The sequence below is a fragment of the Thamnophis elegans genome, chromosome 9, assembly GCF_009769535.1.
Source record: "Thamnophis elegans isolate rThaEle1 chromosome 9, rThaEle1.pri, whole genome shotgun sequence".
In the NCBI taxonomy this organism is placed as follows: Eukaryota; Metazoa; Chordata; class Lepidosauria; order Squamata; family Colubridae; genus Thamnophis; species Thamnophis elegans.
Window position 1 is genome coordinate 41,054,076 of NC_045549.1, and position 19,875 is coordinate 41,073,950.

At 41.5% G+C, this 19,875-nt stretch overlaps 1 long non-coding RNA gene across 1 annotated transcript in view; it reads left to right on the forward strand.

The window, feature by feature from the left end:
* The first annotated feature begins 13,240 nt into the window (after positions 1-13,240).
* Positions 13,241-19,875, forward strand: part of LOC116512994 — a 66,485-nt gene continuing 59,850 nt past the window's right edge. The window contains exon 1 of the long non-coding RNA XR_004255951.1: positions 13,241-13,492. This is a non-coding gene — a long non-coding RNA (uncharacterized LOC116512994). The remainder of the gene's footprint in view (positions 13,493-19,875) is intronic.

The window sequence follows — 19,875 nt, forward strand, 5'->3', positions numbered from 1 at the left end:
ACGTTCCCAGGCATCCGCGAACAGGGAGAGGCGACCACCAATGGGGTGATCCAGGGTCGGATCACTTGAACCTGCGGAAGGGGTGACCGCCTCCTCCTCGAAAGGGCCGCTTGCCCTGCTGACCCCTGAATCTGTCTCTCTGGAATTGCCTATCCTCCTGCCTGTGGAACCTGGGGTTCTGGTACCTCTGGTTCTGGTTCTCCGCGTCGGGTTGCCTGAACGAGGTTCTTCTGGGGTATGGCGCATGACGGAAGTCTGAGCGCCTGGTTGTCGTTGGGAAGACCTTCCGTTTGTTCTTACCCTCCATGAGGATCGGGTCCAGCGCTGTCCCAAACAGCTTCTACCCGGTGTAGTCTGCCCCTGTTAGGTGCCACTTCATCCAGGACTCTGCCTGCCAGTGGCGTAGCCAGAGCAGGCGCCTAGACACTACTGAGGAAGACATAGCGCGGGAAGCATACTTTACCGCATCCAGCGTGGCATCTGCTGAGAACTGTGTGGCTGCTAGAATCTTCAAGATATCCTGCAGCAGGCAAACCTCTGAGGCCGGAGTTCTGTCCCTCAGCTGCTCCAACCACAGTACCGTGGACCTGTTGAAGAAAGAAGCCGAGGCGGCCGCCCTAATGGCCCAGATGATGGCCTGGAACGTCTTGTGCAGAACAATGTCTGCCTTCTTGTCCTCCACCTTGAGACAGTTGGCTGTGTCTCCTGTGATGACCGCTGAGGCTGAGTTTAGGGTGGCCACCGGATTGTCCACCTCAGGTACCTGGAGAGCTTGGGCAAAGGTCTGATTAAGATTAAGAAAAAATTAAGAAAAAAACTTTCTCTCATTTCCCCCTGGAGTGGGGAAGGAGCCTGGCTTTACCCACTGGGACTTGAGCACCTCCATGAACATTTCTGGCGTGGGAATCTCCTCCTTAGCCACAGGAGGTCTATGGAAGGGCCCCTTCTTCTTTTTACCTTTCCCAGCCCCAGATGTCTCAGCTACAGCCTTAGGATCCGGTAGGGGATCCAGATCTGCTGTGGCAGATGCCTTGCGAAGTAAGGAACTGAATAAGGAGGGGGGAAAGAGGCCTGCGACTGTGAAATCATCCTCTGCCTGGGGATCTTCATCCTCTGAGAACCCCACCTCCTTTAATTCTCCCTCCTCTAGATCGGAAGCCTCGCTAGCCGTGGATGGGGAGGGAGACCTGGCCTCCCTGGCAGCTGAGGTGCTGGGGCATTCCTGAGGGCCCCTGGTAGGCTCCTGTGGGGCCCTGCTCCTGGAGCTCTGAGGCTGCTGGCTTAAACTAGAGGCCATTACCTGGGCCAAGGCCCTAGCCAGCATGTCCTGGAAGCTGTTAGTGATATCAGGCAGGGCAGGCTGGAGCTCTGGAGGCTGTAGTAATTCCCTGGGTTCAGGGGATAGAGGAGCCAAGTGAGGCCTGGCTGGACTGGTGGCCCTGAACCCAAAGGGAACCGCTCTCGACTCTGCTGGGGGAGCAGGCGAAAGGGGGGGCGATAGAGAACTGTACCCTCTATGGGAGCCCCTTGGTGAGGCTGGAGATGCTGCTCGGGCCTCAACCTGGGCTGGAGGCCTGCGGGGAGATCGTGATCTGGAGGGGGAAGGGCTGATAGTCGCCCTGAACTCCCTGGACAAGGCCCTGGTCGTCCTGGCCTCCTTCCTGGGGGCTGCCTTCTTGGGGGCCCTGGCCTTATCCCTCCTCACTGGGGATCTCCCCCTGGGAACCGGGGAAATGCGCCTGGAGATTCCTTCATCTGGGTCCGCACCCCCTGGGGCCCTGGGCCTGGCATCCCTGCTCCTAGTCGCCTCCGCCATTACTTACAGTTGTGGTGCTGACCAACCTCCTCCTTTCTGCAGCCGGCTGCAAGGGTGGATTCTAGCCCTCGAGATTTGAATCCGCTCTTCTGGTCTTCTGCTGCTGGTTTGTGGACTCAGCTGCCGGCAGGCACAGCTCTGGAATACCCCCCGGATCACCGGCGGGGTAGAGCCTAAAGGAAGCCTCTTCCGGCTTCACTAGTGCCTTTTGAGCGCTTTCGGCATCCGTAAGGGAATGCTGGTCACGTGCTCACTCACGTGCTCCAAAATGGTGACTGGGCTAAGATGGCGACCGCCAACCTGCGGTCTGAGCTTCCTGCTGCTGGGGATCGTAGGGGCGATCTCTAAGGATCCCCGGGCCTCGCAGGTCCTCTTCTGTCTTCCTGAGGCTTTGCAGTCACTCTGATCGTCGCTGCAGGGCGGAGGCCTCTTCCCCCTCTTACGCGACCAGCTGGTCGCACAGGGGGCGCGCGCACACACTGCCCGGTGAAGGGGCTTTTCCCAGCGGCGGGGAGCATAGGAGAGGAGATGTGAGGAGCAAACGAAGCTCTGTAAGTAATCCTTTGTTGCTGAAGTAAAGGCTGCTAAGAAATCCTGTAAGAAAAACTCCTAAGTCTTCAGAGAGAAGGGAGAGTCAGAGTAACGCTCCTTTCAGGCCGGAGACTGAGGTTAATCTGGGGAAGTCAGAGGAGGGCCGTAGGTGTGGCCTCAAAAGTTTACCTCAGTCTCCTAGGCAAGAGGGCTGGGTTAATACCCATTGGTTACTCCTCCCACACCTTCTCTTTGGAAACACTGCCAGTTTCTCAGCCCTAGTCTCCCTCTGTCTTTTCCAACAAGGACTCTAATATGGCCAGGCAAATGTTTTCCTTTGATTGATCAATATTCAGTTAATGGTTTGTTTCATATGGTATATGGTATATGGTAACCCCTAGTTCAAATGCAAACATCATTCATAGTTATCAAAGCATGAGGATACAATTTGTCATATTTTAGATATTGATAAACCACAAATCTCAGCTTTCCAGAGAAGCATGATCTAAAATTCAATAACATTAGAGAACCCAGTGATTACAACAACTTTCTCTAGATTTCCATAAAGGATAAGATAAACTGTAGTCCAACGTATCTGGAAAATAAACATCTGGATTTATATTAGACTACCATATATTGGTTTCAAAAATTGAATTATCACCAGACATTAGCAAAATTATAGATAAAATTATAAATCGTTGTCGCCATTTAGTGATCCTCTGTATTTGCAAATCAGATACAGTTTTGCAGCCCAGATATGGTAGCATTACAACAAATGAAGCATTGCAACAATATCTTTAAAAGGATGAGACACCCAGACTCAGAGTATCCTCTGAACCTGGCTGTTTGTTCTTTGTTTTAAGACACGTGAACTCAGGGGTGGTATTTTTCACAATGTGTTGGCATTTATTAATAAAATGCAGTTCAAAGAATAGCTACGTTACTGATGGTCAATTTGAGCTTTCCAAAATGTCTAACTACAGATCTTGGTCTTGCTATAATACTTATGGAGGATTAATGGAAACTAGTCACCACCTCATTTGTTTGTAAGTGCATTTTAAAAGGATTCATCAAAGGATTTGGCACCATGCTGCATACTACAAATAATCTACAGCAGCTGCACTTTTAGATAACTGATATCATGTGCTTTGTTATTGAGATTGTATCTCTTTGTCTTCTTGTTTTTGTGGTTTCTTTAGATCTTAAGTATCCTAAGAAATTCTTGCATATATACCATTTGGCTAATTTCTTTTTTCTGAATAACAAAAATTGCCTATATCATTTACATTCTTGTTTTTTATGACTATTGACCACTTTTTATACTACGTTGCACATTTCTAAATTATCTTTGGTTTAATATAACTATTACTTTCTAAATATGAGAGTTTTAAAAAAATGATTTGATTGTCATTGTGCTTATTATTTCTAAATTTAGAAAATATATGTACCATTCCTTGTTGAGGTATGCCTTCAATCTCTTTTCATCATAACCTAAAGTAAGGTAAACTCATCAGGTTACACCTATTATTTCACAACAATTTGATTCATTTGTCTTTATACTAATATGTTTTTAAAAATTCAAAGTTGTATAGTTAGTTATGTAGTATGTACACTACCTTCTTATCAATTGTGATCAACATCAATAAAGTTGCTAAATAGAGCAGTCTATGATTAACAGAATTAACAAAAATACTTACTTGGGATGATTTTGACTATCCTTAATTCATATAGTAGAGAAATAGAATAAAATAGAATTATTTGTTGGTCAAGTGTGAAAAATATATGACCAAATTTCATTGTATTATTTCTATGCTTTAAAAATGTTCTTTCAACATCTCTGAGATATATATATATATATATATATATATATATATATATATATATATATATATATATATATATATATATATATATATATATATATATATATATATATATATATATATATATATATATATATATATATATATGATTGCTTAAATTCAGGGTAGACTGAGGTGGTTATTTAAAGTGAGAAGCTGGAAGGTAGCACAATGTTTTTAAGGGGGGGAATTAAAAATAAGAAAATGTGACATTGTTATTTTTAATTACTTTAGTTATGGTTTTTCTTGCAAGAATAATTTAATGAAAATATAATTTCATATTTAAAAGTAACAGTAATAAATAAATATTAATGCAAACAACAACGCTGCATTTTATTTACAAATTGGGAAATCCTGGCTTTTAAAGAACTGAGACACAATGCAAATTATTTAAGACATCCAGGCATTTCTCTTGCTTTGTTCCTAATAAAATTGAAAGCTTTTGTCAGTGGTACATATAAGAAAAATGGAGCTACCATCTTGTTCTTTTTATTGTTGTTTTATTGTTGTTAAGTTTGCGATCCTGTATGAACTGTTGAACACAACTGATAACATTATATAACTGACTCCCAAAGAATGTAGACCATGGAGTATGGCTCAAGAAGTAGTTTTTTGTACAGCAATATTTTGTTGTGCCTTTTCTTTAACCCAAGTCTACTGTTATTAGGGTTACTATTCAGTATAATTAAATAAAGAGAACAAACAAATGAACTAAATGCATCTAATATATGGGGACAAAATCAGCCAATAGCAATTTATGGCATATATGATAAAAAGAGTATGTGTGTATGTGCTTAATCTATGCTGTGGTGGCTCAATGGTTAGAATACAATACTGCAGGCTACTTCTCCTGACTGCTGGCTGCCTTCACTTCAGCAATTCGATTCTTACCAGCTCAAGGTTGACTCAGCCTTCCATCCTTCTGAGTTCAGTAAATTGAAGACCCAGATTATGCAGGGCAATGTGCTGACTCTATAAACCATTTAGAGAGCACTGTAAAGCACCGGGAAGGAGTATATAAGTCTAAGTGCTGTTGCTATAATATGAACCCTGGATATGTATATGATTTTGTTGATCTGGCATAATTATCTTGACCTTATGTGGAACTAAGGAGCCCTGCAGGGCATGAAACTCATTTTTTTCTTATTTATTGATTTATTATCCCACCTTTATTAATTTTAGAAATAAACTAGAGAAGGTACCTAATACTGCTTCCTCTTCTTATTTTCCACACAACTCTATGAGGGAGGTTAGGGTGAAAGAGAAAATGATTAGCACAAAGCCACACAGAAGGTTTTCATGTCTAAGGTGATAGTAAAACTCATGGTGTCCCAGTTTCAAACTTATTCACCAGACGGTGTTCTAACATGGCCTTTCTAAAGTCTATTTCATCTCCTGACTTGGAATGTTAATTTTACAAATAATGTCACAATATCTAAATATTGGTTCAAGGCTCAGCTACAGTATATTAATGGACATTAAAGTCCCATTGGCTCCAATGTGAGAATCAAGAACAATTTTCATTAACCATCATACCATATCTTCTACTTTCTATTTTGCTTTATTTAATATTATCTTAAAAGAAATTGGGTGAAACATTTTATATGAAAGGAAATGGAAATATTTTAAATATTAAAATGACAAGAGTAAGACAATGATATGTTTAGTTTTTAAAAAAATCAATCTAAACTCTATATCCCTAAGAAAGGAATTAGTATAAATTCCAGAAGAAGATATAAATGAATATTCTTCCTTACTTCTGATAAATCAGTTGAATGAAAATAATAAGAATACCGTCCTGAGCCAGATGTTCTAGATCCGTCATGGCAAACCTATGGCACATGTGTCAGAGGTGGCATGCAGAGCCCTCTCTGCTGGCACATGTGCTGTTGCCCCAAGTCAGATCTCTGTGGTGTTTCTTTCGTGAGCTTCTGTTTCCCTGCAAAAGACAAAACAGAAGCTCACGGGGAAAAAAAATCTTCCCTCTTGCTGCGCTGCTGGTGTTGGGATGCCCCACCTCCCGCTGGCCAGCTGGTCTTCTGGTCTCTGCTGCACATGCATGCATGTCTGTGCATGTGTGAGCATGTGTGCATTCACGTGCACCTTTCAGTTTGGGCATGCATGCGCGCGGTTTGAGCACTCAATGGCTAAAAGGTTTGCCATCACTGTTCTAGATAAAGTAATGGCAAACACATTGAGTTCTTTTCTGAATATCTTACATTTATACACATTTTTGAAGGAATGGATATAACCCTGTTCAATACAATTTAAGGTACTCTACAAATAAAAAAATGAATTACGATATACTAAAAATCTATTCAACCTTCAGACACACCAAGTGGGATGATATTGTTTTGCATATAATTGGCTCAAGCAGATGTTGTGTTAAAGTGCTGTTCTGCAGGCCATGAGTTGGAAAGAAAGTAGGCCAGCAAAAACTGCATTGCCCTCCTTGCTGATCTTTTCCAGTAAGGAAGCAGATTGATGTTTCCCTTACTGTTTTATTGTGAGGAATGCTAAGGAATGCAATAGATAGAAAGGATACCTCTATTGCATATCATCTGCTGGCAGGGAAACAGTGACAGTCACTTTCCATAATATATAATTGGGCTGACTTTAGCAAAGGTTGGCAAGTATCTGACATGGAATGTTAACAGCCAGGTGTTCAATCACTCCTACAGGCCAAGCAAAATCTTTTAGGCAATAGCAGTTGGAGGTTTAAGAGTACTTAGAGCACTCTGAAATGGCCATTAAGGATTTAGCACACTCCAGTCTTTAACAATCAATAAAATATGCTTGATGGGGTCCCTGGAAAAAAAATGTGGTGGAGCAAGAAGGAAGAATACAACTTTAGAAGAATAAAAACTAAATATGCTTTTAAATTGACTCAGCTGAGGACTAGGACTAACACAAAAGCAACATCAGGAGGATGTCATATAATACCATTTTCTGCGACACATTTACCCAATGGTTTTGAGAATGAATCTCAAGACATGTAATCCTATGACTTTTTCCATATACAGAATTGATATTACATTAGGTACTCTCTGTATGTTTTCATATATTTTTTTAAAATGTTTTCTTTGTTGTTTTAATGTTTCATATTCTCTTGATTATGGCTATGTGCACCACCCAGAGTCACTATGTAAAATCAATGACTATACAAAAATGATAAATAAATATTTCAAGTCTAATGTACTTAAAATTTGTAATGGGTCATGTTGGTAATCACTTGTACACTGAACATATTAAAATCTACTGATAACTGCTAGTGCAGCCTGTACAGTTAGAAGACTTATAATGAAATTATCTCATCTGAAAAGCATATTGCTAAGCAACACACTTGGGTGATTATTTTTGTTTGTGTTGTCCCTAAACACCACAATTTTCCAAACATTTTCAAGAAGGAACACTATTTAATTGACCAATGTGACCATAATCTGTTCACTATCATGTTTTGAAATTCACTCGAAAAGTATCTGCTTAGGTGATACTATACAAGAAAATATCTGGAAAATGTCAAATTGAAGTTTCCCAGAGGAAACTTCAGACAGCAGACCTTCAGATGAATCCAAATAGCCAGAACAAATGAAGAACAGACTAATTATCACACAATATTAGAGCAAGGATACAGAACAGACATTAGGTACTATTATCTGTTTCACTTAATTACTTCTGAGGGTTTTTTTTAGTAGGGGAGTAAAAACCCATGCTTGAACTATATATTCTAATCCTATTTTTCAGGATTTTAAATTTATAGGATCACTGGACATCAAACAAAAGTCATGTGATTTTTTCCATAGTTCTTCTGCCCACTGTGGCAGTATGATCAAGAAAGCTGCTGCAAGAATGTAATCTAAAACAGAATTCATTCTACAAGCCTTTTTCGGCACTGGGATATCTCCACAAAATGGAATAGTTTAAGTTGAACCTGCTACATACACTAAGTCATTCCCTACTTGTGTACAATAATTGACTATTATAATATGCAATATTACATTGTAATATTATAAAATTATCAATATTATAATACTTACAATCTATATATTAAAAAGCCAAATACCACTCACTCATCACGAAATCTCCAGAACTGTAAAGCCTACAAACTTGAAATTTGGCACGTATGTTTCTCTTGGCTTCTAGATGTTTGCTAAGAAAGGATTTTTCAAAATGACCAACAGATCATTAGTATTTTTTATATAGTAATTAACACACTCTGGTGCTAAGGAGTTTTACTCCCCCTCCCCAACCTGAAAAGAACTCTGTGCCAACTGCCAGTTGCCTTATATTAACACACTCTGATGCTAAGGAGTTAGACATTCTACTCCCCCTTCCCACTGGAAAAGACTCTGTTCCAACTGCCAGTTCTCTCACATTCCATTACCTCAGTTCAAACTGGCAGATGTTCCACTCCTTCACTCAGGGGCATCTTACAGTACTAAACGTTGGTACCTCACACAACGTCTATGCCTTCCACCTATGGAACTGTTTCCGGACTCAAGGCGGTGGGAGCAATATTCCCATATGCATTTCAATCACCGACCACCACTGAGCCGATGAATTGAACTGGAGTGAACTGGAATATTACAACATATGTTATATTATAATCAACTCAGGAATTACTACCAATAATAAACAAAAAATATTGGCATGCACCAAGAACCTAAGGAAAATCTTCAGCAAAAATTAACTGATCAACAGGATACTTCTATTCTTTGTGCTGCATTTGAAACCATTGATTACCTCAATGGGCAGAATTATCCCATTTATTTAAAGTAAGAAATCATCACCTGCATGTCAGTTGTTCACAATGTAAGAATAGCAGCAGATTTAATAACTGCTTGATCAATTCAGTATCTAGTTGTATGAGAATAATGCTATGTTAAAAGAACTTGCTTACCAAGCCCTTTGGAATCCAGCAATGGTACTAATAATTAATTGTAATTGTAATTGAATAAATTTATGTGCTGCCCAAACCTGTAGGACTCCGGGCGGCTTACAAAGTACAAGACTAAAAAGGTAAAAAGTTAAAAAATAGGGAAAGAGAAAACAGATTTAAAAGCAACACACCATACACTCAATCTAGGTGGGGCTGGACCTCGTTCATGAGGTCAACAGCCCCAGGCCTGCTGGAATAGCCAAGTTTTAGTGGTTTTCGGAAGGCTGAGAGAGTGGGAAGGGTCCGGATCTCTGCGGGTAGATCGTTCCACAGGGCCGGAGCAGCTACAGAGAAGGCCCTCCCCCGAGGGGTCGTCAGCTGGCATTGTCAAGTTGACGGCACCCAGAGAAGGACCAACCTGTGAGATCTTATCGGCCGTTGGGAGGTATGTGGCAGGAGGCGGTCTCACAGATATCCGGGTCCTAGGCCATATAGGGCTTTAAAGGTGATACCCAGCACCTTGAAGCGCGTTCAGAGACCAATAGGAAGCCAGTGCAGCTTGCGGAGGATAGGTGTAACATGGGTGTATCTAGGTACAACCGATATCGCTCGCGCGGCTGCATTCTGGACCAACTGTAGTCTCCGAACACTTTTCAGGGGCAGCCTCATGTAGAGCGCATTACAGTAATCAAGCCTTGAGGTGACGAGGGCATGAGTGACCATTTGAAGTGCCTGCCGGTCCAAGTAGGGCCGCAACTGGTGCACCAGGTGAACCTGGGCAAAAGCCCCCCTGGTCACAGCCGACAGATGGTGTTCTAGTGTCAGCTGCAAGTCCAGGAGGACACCCAAGTTGCGGACCCTCTCTGAGGGGTGTAAAATTTCACCCCCCAGGCTAAGGGATGGAATATCTGGACTATCCTTGGGGGCAACATCAATAGCCACTCGGTCTTGTCTGGATTGAGTGCAAGCTTGTTCGCTCCCATCCAGACCCTGATAGCCTCCAGGCACTGGCACATCACTTCCACCGCTTCGCTGAGTTGGCACGGGGCAGACAGATACAACTGGGTATCGTCCGCATATTGGTGGTATTTAATCCTGTACCGGCGAATGATCTCACCCAGTGGCTTCATGTAGATATTAAATAGGAGGGGGGACAGGACCGAGCCCTGTGGCACCCCATATTTAAGGGGCATAGGGGTCGACCTCTGTCCTCCAACCAACACCAACTGCAACCTGCCCGAGAGGTAAGAGGAGAACCACCGTAAAACGGTGCCTCCCACTCCCACCTCCTGCAGCCGTCGCAGAAGGATACCATAGTCGATGGTATCGAAGGCCGCTGAGAGGTCAAGAAGCACCAGGATAGAGGAAAGTCCTCTATCCCTGGCCCTCCAGAGATCAGCTTTGGTCAGCACGACCAAAGCAGTTTCGGTGCAGTAACCAGGCCTGAAACCTGACTGAAAGGGATCTAGATAGTCTGCTTCATCCAAGGTCCGTCGGAGTTGAAAGGCCACCACCTTCTCAACAACCTTCCCTACTAAAGGGAGGTTGGAGACTGGACGGTAGTTTTTAAGGATAGCTGGGTCCAGAGAAGGCTTCTTAAGGATGGGTCTTACCACTGCATCCTTCAGAGGCTGCGGGAAAGATCCCTCCTGTAGAGAGGTGTTAACAATCCTCTGGAGCCAGCCTCGTGTTATCTCCCTGCTGGTCAAGACCAGCCAGGAGGGACACAGGTCCAGTAAGCAGGTGGAGGCACTCACCGCTCCCATGTCCTTGTCCACTTCCTCAGGAGAGACAAGCTGGAACTCGCTCCAAGAAATCTGATCAAGGCCCTCCCTCGGCATCTCCGCTGGTACTGTCCAAGTGGAGTCCAGGTCCGTCCGAATCTGAGTGTCCAATAGAAACTGAACAAATTCCTCAGCTCTTCCCTGTAAGGGTTCCCCCGCATCCCTCCCTTTCAGGAGGGAGTGGGTTATCCTAAACAGGGCGGCCGGGCGAGATTCTGTGGACACAATAAGAGCGGAAAAATGAGTACATTTTGCCGCCCGCATCGCCACTAAATAAGTCCTAATAAAGGCTCTTAGTTGTGTTCGGTCAGATTCGGAGTTACTAGCCCTCCAGCATCACTCTAGACGTCTCTTTTGGTGCTTCATCTCCCGGAGTTCCTCGGTAAACCAAGAGGCTCTCCTGGATACACTGCCACGGAAAGGCCGCAAAGGCGCAATCCAGTCTAGTGCTTCAGCCGCCGCTATATTCCAAGCAGCGACCAAGGACTCTGTCGGATTGTGGGCAAGGGAGTCAGGTATCTCTCCAAGCTCCCTCTGAAATCCTGATGGGTCTATCAGGCGCTGGGGCGGAACCATTTAATCGGCTCCACCTCCCTGCAGTGGGGGAGTAGTTTCTGAAAATCAAGCCTCAGTAGGAAGTGATCCGACCATGACAAGGGCGAGATCTCTATGCCCTTCAGTTCCAGATCATGTCTTCACTGTCCCAAGAGAAACATGAGGTCGAGCATGTGTCCCGCTGTATGAGTCGGACCCTGAATTACCTGGGTCAAGTCCATGGTTGTCATGGAAGCCATGAACTCCTGTGCCCCATATGAGCGTTCGCCGAGAGATGGCAGGTTGAAGTCCCCCAGTACTATCAGTCTGGGGAATTCAACTGCCAGTCCGGCTACTGACTCTAGGAGCACAGGCAGGTCTGTTGTAATGCAGCTGGGAGGTAGGTACGTTAGAAACAAGCCCACTTGACCCCCTAGGTCCATCTTCACCAGAAGGGACTCAGACCCAACAGTCTCCGGAGCAGGGATCCCACGAGGGACTAATGACTCTCGGATGATAGCTGCCACTCCCTCACCCCTTCTTGGTGTCGTGGTTGGTGGAGCACCTGAAACCCTTCTGGGCACATTTCTGAGAGGGGGACTCCTCCCTCATGGCCCAGCCGGGTTTCAGTAATACATGCCAGGTCTGCCCCTCATCTAATATTAAGTCCCGGACGAGGGGAGCTTTATGAATCACAGACCTGGCATTTAGCAACAGCAACCTGAAACCAGGGCCCTGACATCTCTTGCCACCTGGTCCTTGAGTTGAGCTATCAGGGCCAGAACGAGGGATCGCTGTGACGTAGCGAACCCTCCTTCGCCGGTAATGGCTAGCCCTGTAGCTCCCGTTGTACCTGCCTCTCCCAAACGTAACAGGGATGCTCAGGCCTGTTCCCATCCCCGTGGACCCCTCCTCCCCTCCCACGGCCCCCGTTCTCCCCGGCAGGCCATTCATACCATGCACTCTGGGATGAGAGGCGGATCTGGGCCCCCATCCACTTCTGCTTCTGCACTCAGTGGAGGGGGCTCCAGGCCGCGTTCTCAATCCCCTCATATATACCAAACAGCCATTCTCCACATGCATACCACACTATAACATTAAAAACATATAGGTAAAATAAAACAGGGTATAAAAATTAAATTAATTTAAAAAGTGGGATCATTCATCTACATTCATACAACAAACATTCCACATACAAAGAAGGTTCGGGCAGGTATTAATAATTGTGCAGGTGACTCTTAGAGTTTGAAATAGCTGAGAACCAGCGGTGGTATACAGGTGGTATACAGGAGAGTGTCTCGTCTTCCCCCCTCTCCTGTAGACCTGGAAAGGTATAACAGAAGGGTCCAAAGTCCGGGGTGGCTGAGGCGGATCGAAGAAGAGGGGGGGTACATCAGTTGAAAAAACGTTGTCCCCACCCGTATTTCTGCCATCTTCCGTCGCTCCTTCCGCTGAACAAATGCACCAAGGAGCAAACTGTAGGTGTCACCGACATGTCAGAGGGCCTCCACACTTGCTGTAAGTGCCCCCACCCATCCAAAATCCATGGCGCTGTAATAAGGTGAATTGAGTGGGCGCTATCCGAGATGGTACTCCAGGGGCAGTGGCGGGTGGCAATGGTTGAAGCAAATGGTGAGTCCAGGAGCCGAGAGGCCGCAGTTGGAAGAGGTCAGGTGTTCAGGGGCCGAGGTAGGGGAAAGCCAGATGTTAGGCAGGAGAAGCAGGAGGAGGCCCCACAGCAGCGAGGGCAGGCAGAGGAAAAGTCGCACTAAAAGGAAGGTCGGATCAAGTAGAGAGCGGAGGAAAGAAGAGGCAGCGCTGACGAGAAGGCTGAGCCAAGTAGGGAAGGGGGGGCGTCCGGAAGGGCTGCTGCAGCGCCAAGCAAAGCCAGCCGCCCGATTCGCCCAGCCCCGGCAGAAGCACAAATCAACCACCCCCTCTCCAGAGCGATGGCAGTCAAGTGAGGCCCCCAAAGGCTCACCAAGTCGAGTGGAAGGGGTCGAAAGGCATCGCAACCGCCGAGAATCGCTGGAAAATGCCACCGTCATCAGTGCGGCGCCGCCATCTTCATCGCCGAACAGCATAGGTAACACGAAAGCCGCTGAAGGTTGCGTGGTATGGGGCTGCCCGAAAGTGACGACCCCCCCCCCCCCAGATGTCTGGTCTCCTCAGGTCCCCTGAATTGCAGTCATCCCCAGGGACCTTTTTCCGGATGGTTACAGAGTTAATTCTAGGAGTTTTCCAGTGCTTTTCTCCTGATTAATTCAGAGCGAAAAAGCCTGGCAGCCATTCTAATCTTGCACATGCTAAGATCATTACTGAAATACTTTTGCGGAAAGAGCCTGCTATATCTAGCTTGAGGAGGCATACATAATGTGCTATATGGGAGCTGGATTAGATCCCAGATGGACAGCTGGATTATATCATATAGGTATTTCTTGTATGTGTTTCCTTAAAAACTGTCATTATAAGGATAAATATTTCTTGTTTTGAAATTTAAATCTTTTTACTTACAGTACTATTTTTAATGTAGGATAAATATTTATGTGATCTCTAATTACACTAGTTCATATAAATTAAATTATTCCACAGATATGTTTGAAAACAATATAAAACTAAGAGATATATTGAGCAAATTGTGACAAGGCATTCATTCTGCACTATGGACTTTCATTTAGTTAAAATGGGTTTCTGGTGATGATATTCTTCTTTATGATGTGCAAGGTAAAATGTTCTTTACACTGTACATTAGGTCCATTTTATATTATATATTATGTTGGGTATTTTTATAGTCTACATTTACTGAAAATTTGTGAAATCTAAGTTGCAAAAAGTATTAAATTCCAGCATTTGGAGAATGATGATTCTCCATATAAAGTGAATAAGCATTTTAACTTACATCCTAAAATGAAGATTAAATGGATATAAATGATGAAAACTCATCTGGAGGAATGAATGATTTGATGAAAAATAAGGTTCATATTAAATCTTTGAAATGCATATGAAGTTTCACCCAACTCCTTAGTTTGATATTTGTTTCTTATTGACAGGCAAATAAATGAAAGCCAGTGTAACAAAAAGTTAATCTTATAAAATCTAGAGGGTTGACCAGGATGGTTTCTTTCTCTTTTTCTCTCAGGAAGTATTTGGTTTTTGCTAAGATTAGCTTGGTATGAGAACTCCCAACTAATCAAAGAATGAAACTATTCATGATTGTTAGACACTTACCAGCTCTTTGGTCCACTGCTGTTATCTGCAAACTTGAGAAGATTTTAGCTGCCTGCTTGTTTGGCAACTGTTTTTTCAGAGAATAAGAGTAAGATAAGAAGGAATAAGAGACACAACAGGGCAATTAAAAGCTGTAGCTGGCAAAAATAAACATATTCAAGATAACTTTCACAACAGAAAAATGTCATACTATGTGTGAAATGGTCATATCACTGATCTGGGAAATTGAGGTTTGGTTGCTTACATATACATTGAATCAATTTAAATCAAAGTGGTAACAAAATTAAGATTATATGACTAACTTTATCCATACTCTCTACTTCACCTTTCTACATATCTTCATATCTTCATAACTTTCAATCTGATATGCAAAAAATAAAGATTATAACCAAGAATTATCTCCATTTTGTTTAAATAGCAAATTGTATTAATATCAGTAAGAATATCAATAATTCTTACATTACAGTTAACACAAAACTAATATTACATGCTTATTGGATCCCACTAATTTATATAGAAAAGAAATTTCTATTCTTGGAAATACAGTGAGAATAATTCATTAAAATTTAATTTATAATATATAAACTAAGTTCAGAGGTTCTTATATTCTGGCATGAAATAATTATATACAGTCATCAACTTAAACCACAACTGAGCTTAGCAAACTTCTGTTGCAATGCGAGACAGTTAAGTGAGTTTTGCCTCACTTTATGACCTTTATTTCCACAGTTGTTAAGTACCATATTTTTCGCACTATAAGACTCACCGGACCATAAGACACACATTAGTTTTATGGGAGGAAAATGAGAAAAAAAATCTGCTTTGCCTCCCAACATCCATCCAGTATTCATCTGGCTAGCGTCCTGGCAGCAAACAGCCTGGTCAGCTTAAGCACATTATCACAGGCCCAGCCCATGGCTCGTCAGGGCTCTGCTTCATTGCACCCACCACCGGTCTGCTGAGCTAGGCTGCTGCTGCTGCCACCACCATTCACCATCACTGCCATTCACCACCAATCGCTGCTGCTGCCAATCAGCGGCAATTGGTAGCAGTGAACAGTAGAGGTGATCCCCAATGCCTAGAACAGCTGATCAGTGGTATTCCGGCAGGCTGATCCAACCACCAATCAGCCACTCATCAGCGAAGGCTCCAGTTTTTCCAGTGGTAGCAGTGACCAACCCCCCTTCCCCCACCGCAATATTCGCTCTATAAGATGTATAGACATTTCCACCCACTTTTGGGATTGGGGGAGTGCATCTAATAGTGTGAAAAATACGGTAATTCACTGCAGTTGTTAAGTTAGTAACATGGTTGTTAAGTGAATCTTGCTTCCTCATTGTCTTTGCTTCTCAGAAAGGTGGATAGGGGGACCACTGACCCCGGGATACTGCAACCATCATAAATATGAGTCAATTGCCAAGCATCTGAATTTTGATCATGACCACAAGGATAGCTGTAAGTGTGAAGTCATAAGTCCCTTTTTTCAGGGATGTTGTAACTTTAAATTTTCACTAAGTGAACTGTTGTAAGTCGAGGACTACCCTGTATATTAATTTAATGTATTTAATTTAACTATCAGCTAATTCTGAACAACATTGGGGCGCTATTAATTTGTTGTCAAGTTAAATATTTCTGAACATCCAAATTATTTTTAATTACCTGCTTAGTACATGTTTACCACATGGAAATTGGTAGTTCCACTTATCACTTGAAAATTAAAGTAGTTTCTTCACGTCCTTCTTTTCGCAAGGGATTAGTCTTTCTCTTATGGCTTCCCCAGCTGCCAGCTCAGACAATGAGGAAGAACCACACTTTGGAAGTGAGTGCAGAGGATTGCTGGGCGTATAGGGTTAAGTGGAGGCAGACAGAATGGAGGTTGGCAAGGCTACTCACCCTTCCTGATGAGTTGCACTGATGACTGTCTATTTAATTAGATGGACTTGGGAATTGTTGGAGACAACTGCCCTTCTCCTACTGTGTGCATGGTTCTCCTTCATGCTCTTGGTTTTCTTGACTCTGGATTATGTTGTCATCGATCATGGACCTTGGACTTGCTCATGGATTTGTACCTTTGCTTTGGATTCCTGGAATGCACTGTGGACTCTGTGGACTGCATTTGCCTTTGCTGTTGGACTTGGTAGCTTTGTACCCTGACGGAGCAGTTTGAAATTCCTAGGACTTTGCAAATGAATGTGAGTGGTTTCTTGGGGATTCACATTAGGGGCTTGGGCTTTCAATAAAACCTTTAAAACATTTGTGTGTGTCATGTGTGTGGACTAAAACAGAACACTTTCAACACAGGGAAGATTAATTTAAAGCTCCAATTACTCAGTAAATTGAAGAACAGATGTTACTTATGAACTATCTTATGAAAAAGTTACTTACAGATGTAGATTAACTCTGGATGATTGTAATAAAATATGGTCATCCTTCACTGAAAGTTTTGTGCAAAACTTTCTGTGTGTGTCTGTGTGTGTGTTTGTACTGGTATAAGAGTCCTACATATGTAAAAAATTATAGTAATAGTAGTAGTTACTTTGCCTGTTTTTTCTATATTTTCCTTTTCTCTTAAAATTTCACACATAAGCCATTATTTTTTTAAAGAAAGTTCGCTTTTGAGCGTCCATTCATACAATAGTATCTATTAATCACTGTGCTAAGCCCTTAATTATTTATTTCTTGGCACAGACTTCAAGTATAAACATAGAAGGGGCTGATTTTTCAAAAGTTTGAAGCAGAAATTAGAGACTATTTCTAAGGCTTATAAGAATAAGTGATAAGAATATACTGCTATAAGAAAGCCCTGGAACAGGCTGAATAATTTATGATAGAGAAGATGGTGCGTATTAGTTTTTGGCAAACATCAGTTACAGAAGATGGCACAGCTTGCTAAATTTGATTGATTGAAAAAAGTTAATATGATTAATTATAGTTAATCCTGGGATGGGACACTACTTAGAAAGTCCACACGTATAGACTAGACAGTTTATCTAGAAAAAAATCCCACAGGAGGCTATTGCAAACCATCACCATAGTATTGTTCAGCAAATTCCTGGCTTGTCACCAGGAACTAACTTGAGAAAGATTTTACTGGAAATATTAGAATAGAAAGTAATGGAAAGTAATGGAGAAACATTAGGAGCATATGAAGTGTTTGAATCTGATTCAAAAGTAAATGCTGAAAATAAGAGAAAACTGCTGATTTTGTTCAAATTTGCTCAAATTGTTTAGTTCCAATAGAGAATTAAAAATATATATTTACATTTGAACTTATATCACTAAAACATTATGATATCACTTTTCCTTTATAAGACCTTAGCACTATTCATAGGAATAAAATGTCACAGAGTCTATTAGGTAAGAAAACACACACACACACACACACACACACACACACACTGAAGTTAATTATGTCACAATACCTTTATTGTTCTATTGAAAATGTCAGAAAAGAAGGTGCACACTTTTTAAATCTCCATAACTTTTCATTAGACTTGATGTTATTTGAGCAGCTTATCAAAATAAAATCATAAATCTCCTTCAGTATTTTATGCATTTTGGTCACTCCTGATAAGCTATTGCCAAGCTGGATTTTGCATGTTGACTTGGCAGGCATACCATGATAATGTTTTAGATTTTTTATGTGAATAAATATGGAATTAAAAGTAGCTCATAATTTTTCTTTCTATTCAAAGACATCAGGTCTCAAAATTAGCATACAGCAACTTTTTTTTGTCTCAGCCTGATTTCACAGGAATCAGAGTAGTTTTCATTTAGACAGATCATAACATAAAAGCTATTTTCATTAGTTTGCTTTTTATCATATATACAATATTTTTATCATATATACAAAAGTTTGTTAGTATACACATCTATTTCTATTTTGTCTCTGCTATGGTGTCAGTGCTATTATTTTAATTACAGAATATGCCTCTGAATTGTTAAACACGAATGACATGAGAGATTTTTTAAAATGTATAGCCTCACATATAGCCCCACAGTTATATTTTCATATGACATGGACCACATACAAATCTTGGGCCAAATGCAAATCTTCATTGTTCCCATTATTACATCAGGCACCTATTCAATTTCCAAAGCCAAAATAAATGTTACCAAGTAAATGTCATCATCAATTACAGTCATGTGTTGAGACATTTACCTGAAGAGCAAGGGTTCTAAAAACATATTTCAGTTGAACAAATTATCTTCATTCAGGCAAATGACAGTTACATCATCTAGTTATTTAAAAACCTAATTTTAGAATCATATAGTTTTGATATATTAGGAAATTTTTCTGATATATGTGCTTGATTTGTGTTTTGTCATAATGGATCCTTACTATACTAACTTTAGAGACTTTTTCTAATACATGAGAAAAGTGTATATTCTATGCATATTTACATATAAATCACTCCCAGCAGTCCTTTTCTAACATTGTAATAAGATTATTACACATCCGTTATGTGTCTGCATTGCTACAGATTCTACTGAAATATGGGGAATATGCTTCCACAGAGTTTTTATAATAAATGTTTGTATTATACAAGTGTCAGTATTAGATCCAGAGCCCTGCCTAATAATCCAGAGGTACTAAAGGATATTTTGATAAGCATTTTTCAGCAGCACTAATATTGTCCACTTAAATAGTAATATCTCTGTAATAGCATAGCTGTGTTATTCAAACCAGAAGTTAAATTCTTTTCTTCTTCATTCCTTCATAAAATCAATTTCTTTTTCTTAAGAAAGCATATATGTTATCACCACTTTTATAATGTTTAGAAACTTCAAAGTACTTGGAATTTCATGTACACCTTCTGAAAAATGAAAGCATCTTTACTTTTATTATTAATATTTTTAATTCAAAGGAATTAAAATGATTCAACAGATGAATTATTAAATGTTTCACAAAACCTAAAAGCAATTTCTTTTTGTTGTTTAGTGATCTTTGATATGAACCAAAAGAAACATTGTTGTTCAAAAATAAATATATTATAGAATTTCAATAGCAATGATAACAGACCAACTGAATTAAAGAGAAAAAACCTCTCAAGTATCAGAAAACAATGAAGAAATACACTCTTTATTCTGGGGGCATTGACATCACACTAGTCGCATAACCACAAGTGTGTTGAAATTCCAAAATATCTCAAACTGCCTAATCATTCTGGCATTTTCAGAACAATTCTCTATCTATACTCCCATCAAAATTAGCCCAGATGTGTCAAAGAAGATCATTAC